Consider the following 9,277-nt stretch of genomic DNA (forward strand, 5'->3'; position numbering starts at 1 on the left):
TCCATACTGTAAGCCCTAGTGATATTTAAATATAAATGTCTTTTCAGTAGGCTCCCATTCCTGTGCAAAATATGAGATTAGTGTGTACATATTTTTTCTTTGTTACCTTGCACTGTTACTAAGAGTAGGTCATCACATCTGGAATACTCTTCATTTCTCCCACAAAAGCAAGCAGGAGTAGGAGAGCATGAACTGATTTTCCTTTTCACTTTACATTTTAACTTAGCAAAATTAGGAACTTTAATGTTTCTGGTAGCTGAAATAAACCCATCAAGTATGTAATTTCCAGATTCATCATCATCGTAATTTGACTATGAAACAGTACGCTCTACATGTAGAATTACTTCTTTCATCATATGAAGATTATTTATAAACAATTCATTTAATATTGTTTGCTGCCATTTGGGAAATAAGGGCTATATTTTAAGTTCCCACAAATTACATGCTTTACTCCTTGTAATTTCCTCATTAACCTGATATATTTTGGACAGCTTATACAACATAAATACATCACACTGAAAAACTGCACTTTGAAAAGGGATTATACGTATGGGGAAGAGGTAAAAGGGTCTTGATGAGAAGGCATAAAACATACCAAAGTTTATAAACTGCACAGAAATAAAGTTCTCAGAAAAGAAGACTGCTACTAAATTGGCACATTCCTCAGATGTGACTTCAGTGCGCTCACTTCTGGAGATACCAGTACTCAGCACATGAAGAACTGAGTGACTTGCCAGACTATTAGTAACAAATAGCTTTCACTAGACAGATACTAGATCAACAGTCATAAAGAATTATGTGAACTGATTTCCATGGCCAAAGCCCAGGGACTTCAAATACAAGCATTTACAGAAGTCTTACTAAGACAAGGACTCATATACCAGATTTGTTACTTTACAAGAGAAAATAAAATAATGTTTTGTAAGGCATATTTCATTTCTAAAAGAAAATTTTGCTGGTATACCATAGTTGGGAAAATCCATTATTTAATACCATACATAATCCCTCTGAAGTAAAAAGCTGTATAAACGATCAGTTTGGTTCTCAATATGCATTACTAATTCTTTGTGATTTTGTACAGTTTTCTGTTCCTTTCAAACTAAAATGTTTCAGACTCCTTGAATTATATTTTTCTTTTCTACTTTAATGTAATTTCTAGTAGCAATTAATTGTTTATAATATTGAAGGAAATACAATATTATTTATGTGAACATCATGTAAAATATCTTCATGCAAAATGCAAAATAAATTTTTTTACATCATATTTCAATTTATTTTACCTATCATTTCATGCAGATTTCTACATATGCTTTTGACATCAATCCTATAAAATATGAAATCCCCTGAATATACACCAGGGTAAACATTCTCTATAGCTAGTGACATGGCGAATGCATAATACTAGGAATATTTTTATTTTCAGAGCACTGAATATTTGTTAATTTCTGCTAACTTTCTGAAATTGTAAATAGGGAGAAATATTCCACAGGAAAAAATGGAATGGCACATTGCAATTTTGAACAAAAAAATTGCTAAAATAATATGCACTCACAAAATACTCAGAATACCAACAGAAGACTAACCAGAGTCAGTTTCTCCTGGAATTTCTTAGTTCACAAAAGAAAAACAGAAGAGAAATTAGATTAATAGCTTTCTTAAAACGTGTTTTTCCTAAGTGCACGATTTGTACAGCCAAATGAGAAGTTTAAATGTAGCATGTCAAGTAACAAGCTCATTCAGTGTGCTGTACTTCAAATATACATATAAAAACATTTGCATTAAGTAACTTAGGGGGGTGGCTAGAATGTACACATTAAATTTAAACCCAAGTTTTAAAACAACTGTTAGTCTTGTAAGGAAAAGTCTGCTATTTATATTGTAATAGAAACAAAAACAAAGAATTTCAAGGTATGAAAATTAGGGCATGTCTATACTGTGAAATGGACCATGGTGCTGTTATCCTTGAGTCACCAGAGGACCAAGACGATATGTCCATATGGTTAAGTACAGTACTATGCAGTCTTAGTTGCATGAGCATCTCTTATGTGACAAGAGTTATTAGCTCATCTACAGTGCTGGAATAAAACTGTTATCCTAGGCCACAGACTGGTTGCCAGTACTGCAGTGGTGAGTTTAAGTCTAAACAAAGCAAGGGCAGATTCTTCAAGCACACCTAAATAAACGTGTTCTTACTGCTATAGGGACTTCAGCCTTCACTGATAAAGGGAAGCCATTTATTAGTAACTCTAAAGTGGAGTGGTCTACACAGACACTCACAGTCTGCATGTGTACAGTCAAATATCTTAGACGAGGGATAGCCATAAGGTTTGCACTCCACTGTTTGCTGTCCTGCTGTCCGAACATGAGATAAAAGCCACATAGAGTGACCCATCTTTGGTTACAAACCTCACCTTTCCCTTTCAAAAGCACTTCAGATCAAGCGGAAGGAATGCAACTGTGAATATGGACAACACTTTTCTAAGAATCCCGCCACCCAAAATTTTTTAGGAAACATTTTTTTCCTTCAGGTGATTATCCCTGCACACTCATGCCCCGGGTGACTCCAAGCAGTATCATGCCTAGCCTAACTGATTAGACAAACTCAGAGATACTAGGACATGTTCACTTTAGCAGTAGCACAATTTGTAACAAAAGCATCGGTTAATCTTCAGGCAGCAAGTTACACACCACTACCTTAGAAACATTTCTAGAATTTTCTTGGGAGTCCCTTTGGCTTAAGCTGACAGTTTGCTGATGATAGCTCTCTCCAGGACCTTCACAGCAGGTAAGCACAAAGCTCACACTATTGTGGAGGAGAACTTAGTGAAAGCCTTAAATAATCACATCAGGAAAAAGAAATAATATGCAGCAGTTCTTTTTAAAACGCTTGGATCTATCTATTTTTTTCCAGGGAAGACAAGCCCATGGGAGAAGGACTTGGGGGTGCTGGTCGATGAGAAAATGAACATGAGCCGGCTTCAGTGTGCACGTGCAGTCCAGAAAGCCAACTGTATCTTGGGCTGCATCAAAAGGAGCATGACCAGCAGGTCAAAGGAGGTGATCCTGCCCCTCTACTCTGTTCTCGTGAGACCTCACTTGGAGTATTGTGTGCAGTTCCGGTGTCCTCAACATAAAAAGGACATGGAACTGTTGGAACAAGTCCATAGGAGGGCCTCGAGGATGATCTCATGGAGATCATCCTCGTGGATGCATTGGAGCACCTCCCATATGAAGATCAGCTGAGAAAGTTGGGGCTGTTCAGCCTGGAGGAGAGAAGGCTGCATGGAGGCCTCATAGCAGCCTTCCAGTATCTGAAGGGGGCGTATAGGGATGCTTGGGAGGGACTCTTCATTAGGGACTGTAGTGATAGGAGAAGGGGTAATGGGTTAAAACTTAAACAGGGGAAGTTTAGATTGGATATAAGGAAGAGGATCTTTAATGGAAGGGTGGTGAAGCACTGGAATGGGTTGCCCAGGGAGGTTGTGAATGCTCCATCCCTGGCAGTGTTCAAGGCCAGGTTGGACAAGGCCTTGGGTGACATGGTTTAGTGTGAGGTGTCCCTGCCCCTGGCAGCGGGGTTGGAACTTGATGACCTTAAGGTCCTTTCCAACCCTAGCTATTCTAAGATTCTATGATTCTGTGGTTACCAAAAGGTCATTTGCATTGAAAGATAAAGATGCTAGGTACAGACATAAAGGTTCACAGCAATCTGACATCCCTTTCTGGAATATGGTCTCTAGAAGGAGAAAATTTCATTTGTTTGAAGAGCTTAAGGGTGTCAGCATGTGAAAAAAATTAAACACTTCCACAAAAGTACTGAGCAGAGTGATGCTATGCGCATCTTCACACAGTTCACACAATTCCTCATGTTAAAGGGAGCCTTAATGTTCTGCGGGGATTGAAAGAAATCTGATTATTTCTACATTAGAATGCCAGTCCACTGCCTGTCTTCAGGTTCCTTCCTGTTATTAAAGTGCCAAGTAAATTTGCTTTAGTCCTCAGAGTCATGAAACATTCCAGTAGTCTGGACCAGATTTATAAAGTCTGTGGATGCTTCATTCCAAGCCATTAGACAAGTCTGCCACCAAAGTTAAAGACTGCACTAGTAAGTACAGTACATCCCAAAATCAAGACTTGTCACTACCATGGATGTGAAGTAATTTTCTTGGAAACATGCTGCCTTGCTTTCTTCTGTATTTATAGTACTAGAGGAAAACAGCTTGATAAAACAGAAACAAAAAGGCACATATCAGAGCCTCAGGTAAAGACAACAGATAGATCCAACAGGGATCCATAGGCTAGTTCTGCAGCAGAAAAACTGGCATCTTCCTATTGGTGGAAGAGCTAGCAGTAGAGGAAAACTGGGAAAAGGTCCATTACGGGGCAAGTTCCTGGCTGGCAGCAGAAGCTCCTGGGTTCAAGCCAGTGCACAGCCTGAGGGCACTACAGACAGTGGCTGTTTCAGGGGAAGCAGGGCACTGTACTTTTCCTTTCTTTTATATGCCCCTGAATTATTCTCATGTAACATACAGAAGCACCAGTTGCTATAGGCTTCCTCACGTACTGCACCAGTCACACAGAAGGTGAGCATGACTTTCTTTACAAATCCTGGACCAACAAAAATCCTTGAAATCTAGCACCAAATTATCTCCTGAAAACACCAAAATTTTCTCTGCAACTAAATCAGAGTCCAAAACCTGAACATCCATGAGTTCCTGATGAAACAAACAGTAGTGAGAATGTCAGAGTTTTTCCTGATAATTCTGCCTAATTCAGGGTTTGGATATCCAAACACTTAGATGTATGTGTTGTTCTTATAAAGAGTGGAAACGGACCCCAAAACAGTGGCACAGCTGAATCTCAATCAGTTCATCTAGGAGACAATAGAGAGACCAACAATGACAGAAAATTATGAAACAAACACGGAAATGTCATCATGAGAAACATAAACCAAAAACCAGTAAGTAAAGCAGAAGATTAGCAACTGAATACAACTGAAACACTACAGCAGAAGAGCTTTTCCTCCCCTGGACGGTTAAAAAGAGAGGTGGTATATTTTCTAAGAGTTTCACATAGTAAACAATGGAAGATTAGGAACATGCCTACTGCAGAGTATATAAATGTCTGAGGTCTTATTTACTGCCAAAGTTTGCAGGTCAGGTTTTAATTTTATCCTTTCACATCTTATCCTGTCAAATTAATTAGCAGATACCTAGATGTGCTTGAAAACTTATGGAAATCAGTCCCATTGCACCTGTGTGGAATACTTACACAGGAAATAATATCAAGAATCTTTCTTTGTACTTTCAAGCTTTTAACATTTTCTTGGATAAGTTCTGAAAAAAAATCTGATTGTTTACACACCTTTCACAAAGAACTGGGTTATTTTGTGTATTTAGGTTCCCTATTTATTATGTTATATAACTGTGGCTCTAGGTACCACTCTGGTAGGCTTTGCTACTGTTTATTATAATTTCATGACAGCCTCTGGACACAATATTGCTCCAAATGAAACAGACAGCTGTTTCCACTAATGTCAATCAGAGCAAGGTCTACAGTTTTGATCCTGTACTTTCAGCATGCAAACCATGAAAGCACCCTTGCTTATATTTTGAAATCACTGTAAAATTAAGTCTAATTACAGTGATTAACCTTTAAAAAAAGATCTGTATTTAGAAAAAGATCCTGTCTCCAAATATCAGGATTTTTCACCATACATATTGTATAATGTCCTATTCAGGCCAATCAAACCCCAAGCTCTTGGCCTGAAATGCAGAATCCACAGCCAAATAAAATAGCAGTGTGGATCTGTTATAAACATTTGATGAAAATTTGTCAAACCTAGAGTTTTCAATCCTGTGAGTATATTCTGTATTCTAAAGAACCGAAATTCCTTCTGAAGTTAATTAAGCTTTTTTCCAGTTTTTCTCTAAATTTTAACACATATAAAAAGATGTCACTGGTGTAAATTAGTAATATACTGTTTCTTTTTAAATTAGAATACTTACTAAAACAATTTCCTTCCCAGAACTCTGGAATTTGAAACTATATATTTTTTTAATTTATAAGTCTGGAAAATTGGACCTACTTGCAAAAGTATGTTTGACACTACTACTACTATTAGTACGTCCTTATGCACAGTGGTCCAGATAATCCTTTGTGTTTCACGATAACATTAGAATCCACTGTTCCATAATACAAACTTTCTCCCATATGGCTATCAGAGCAAAATTCAATTTCTATTGAATTATTACTATTTTTGGTGAAATGTAATTTCTAATGTCATTGTCTTGCAAATACAAATCACATCTCTTTTTTTATTCACCTCACACTTACTGGGTTTTTTAGTATATATTTTCCGTTACTCTTTGTTTGAAGAACTTTTCAGTTTCTAAAAATAAATGTTCTACCCTTTCCTGCACTTTAAAGCTTTACACTAAAATTGTGTCCGAATACACAACTTTCCTTTGTTTCTTTCTTTCTTTTCTTTCAGGTTGTTTACTTTGGCTTCTTCTTTTTTTGTTGTTACATTCCATGAATGTAATTGTACGCAACTATCATACATAATGTTTTAATACTGTGATGTGCTAAATTGCTAATACTTCTTCTGAATAATAATTTTAAGTCAAATCACTGTCAAATATATTCCAGTACATTCAAAAGAACAAACCTGTGATCTCAATTAGATTGGATATAAGGAGGAAATTCTTTCCTGTTAGGGTGGTGAGACACTGGAATGGGTTGCCCAGGGAGGTTGTGAACGCTCCATCCCTGGCAGTGTTCAAGGCCAGGTTCGACAAGGCCTTGGGTGAAATGGTTTAGTGTGAGGTGTCCCTGCCGATGGCAGGGGGGTTGGATCTCACAGTATCACAGTATCACAGTATGTTAGAGATTGGAAGGGACCTCAAAAGATCATCTAGTCCAATCCCCCTGCCGGAGCAGGAACACCTAGATAAGGTTACACAGGAACGTGTCCAGGCAGGTTTTGAATGTCTCCAGAGAAGGAGACTCCACAACCTCCCTGGGCTGCCTGTTCCAGTGTTCCGTCACCCTCACTGAGAAGAAGTTTCTTCTCATGTTTAAGTGGAACCTCTTGTGTTCCAATTTGTACCCATTTCCCCTTGTCCTTTCATTGTTTGCCACTGAGAAGAGCCTGGCTCCATCCTCGTGACACTCCCCCTTTATCTATTTATATACACTAATAAGGTCACCCCTCAATCTCCTCTTCTCCAAACTATAGAGACCCAGCTCCCTCAGTCGTTCCTCATAAGGGAGATGCTCCACTCCCTTAATCATCTTAGTTGCCCTGCGCTGGACTCTCTCCAGCAGGTCCCTGTCCTTCTTAAACTGAGGGGCCCAGAACTGGACACAATATTCCAGATGAGGTCTCACCAGGGCTGAGTAGAGGGGAAGGAGAACCTCTCTCGACCTACTAACCACCGCCCTTCTAATACACCCCAGGATGCCATTGGCCTTCTTGGCCACAAGGGCACAGTGTCGGCTCATGGTCACCCTGTCGTCCACCAGGACCCCCAGGTCCCTCTCCCCTACACTGCTCTCTAACAGGTCGTTCCCCAGCCTATACTGGAACCTGGGGTTGTTCCTGCCCAGATGCAGGACTCTACACTTTCCCTTGTTATATTTCATCAAGTTATTCCCCGCCCAGCTCTCCAGCCTGTCCAGGTCTCACTGGATGGCAGCACAGCCTTCTGGTGTGTCGGCCACCCCTCCCAGCTTAGTGTCATCAACAAACTTGCTGATAGTACACTCAATTCCCTCATCTAAATCATTGATGAATATATTAAATAATACTGGTCCCAGTACCGACCCTTGAGGCACTCCACTAGATACAGGCCTCCAACTAGCCTCCGCCCCATAGACTACAACTCTCTGGCTTCTCTCCTTCAGCCAGTTCACAGTCCACCTCACTACCCGATCATCCAGACCACACTTCCTCAATTTAGCCGCAAGGATGCTGTGGGAGACTGTGTCAAACGCTTTGCTGAAGTCAAGGTAGACCACATCCACCGCTCTGCCATCATCCATCCACCGTGTTATTTCCTCATAAAAGGCTACGAGATTGGTCAAGCATGACTTCCCCTTGGTGAAGCCATGTTGACTGCCCCTCATAACCCTCTTATCCTTGATATGCCTTAAGATGGCACCAAGGATAAGGTGTTCCATCACTTTCCCAGGAATGGAGGTGAGGCTAACCAGTCTATAGTTACCCGGGTCCTCCTTCTTGCCCTTTTTGAAGACAGGAGTGACATTTGCTTTCCTCCAGTCCTCAGGCACCTCTCCCGTTTCCCAAGACTTGGTAAAGATGATGGAGAGCGGTCTAGCAATGACCTCCGCCAGTTCCCTCAGCACCCACGGGTGCATCCCATCTGGACCCATGGATTTATGGATGTCCAGATTGCTCAACTGGTCTTTCACCCATTCCTCATCGACTAAGGCAAACCACTCCGTTGACCTGTCTCCATCTGAGGTCTCAGCGGTACAGGGCTCTTCAGGACTGCCTCCGGGAAAAAAAAAATTAAAAAAAAACGCAGTCCCCCACTGCCACAAATTATGCAGTTGAGTTTCCCGCATCTGGGGAAATCGCAGGGGTCAGCACACCCGGAGAGCAAGGGATGAGCCTCGCCCTGGGAAAACCACCTGCTTGATCATGGTGTCTCCCCTGCCAGGTAAGTATCTTGATGATCTTGAGGTCCTTTCCAACCCTAACTGTTCTATGATTCTATGATTCAATGGATTTTTTTCTGTTATTTTTTCCTAGGAATTTTCCTTTTGGTCACAGAAAGAGCAGAAACAGGGAGAAATCTTATTACATACTTACTTAGGAGGTGTGTTTCTTTCCAGAACAAAAGGCTTTGCAAATGGAAACAAATAATCCTTTCTTCCTTTTTTTTTTTTTTATTTATTTTTTCTTAGGTGACAGTATAAAGTCAAGAATGTTAAACTGTCAAGGTCTGAATGGTGTACACAGTGCTAAGACCTCCTTTTTTAAAGGTACCTTTAGAATAAACACAAGCAACCAGATTAATAATATGTTCCTTGTATAAATGTAGAGTGGGATGGTGCAATTAGTCTTTTGGCAATCTAGAATTTCACACGGAGAATATAAAGTATAACTATTTTGTCATGTAATTATCCAAACATTTATTAATGGCATAAGCTAACACTAGTAAAAACTACTCATAAAGCAAATCTTTTCCCTTGGTTCTTATTTCATTTGAAAAAGTCAGAACTTTAAAGAAGTTGTAAGACTGATGGA

The 9,277-nt window shown here is 39.8% G+C and overlaps 1 pseudogene; it reads right to left on the minus strand.

Moving 5' to 3' along the window:
- Positions 1-8,521: 8,521 nt before the first annotated feature.
- LOC133225901 (U1 spliceosomal RNA) lies at positions 8,522-8,695 on the minus strand (annotated as a pseudogene).
- Between the last annotated feature and the right edge of the window lie 582 nt (positions 8,696-9,277).

Source organism: Neopsephotus bourkii, unplaced genomic scaffold (assembly GCF_033783945.1).
Source record: "Neopsephotus bourkii isolate Nb327-2 ecotype Australia unplaced genomic scaffold, CSIRO-AGI_Nbou_v1 NB_1767, whole genome shotgun sequence".
NCBI lineage: Eukaryota > Metazoa > Chordata > Aves > Psittaciformes > Psittacidae > Neopsephotus > Neopsephotus bourkii.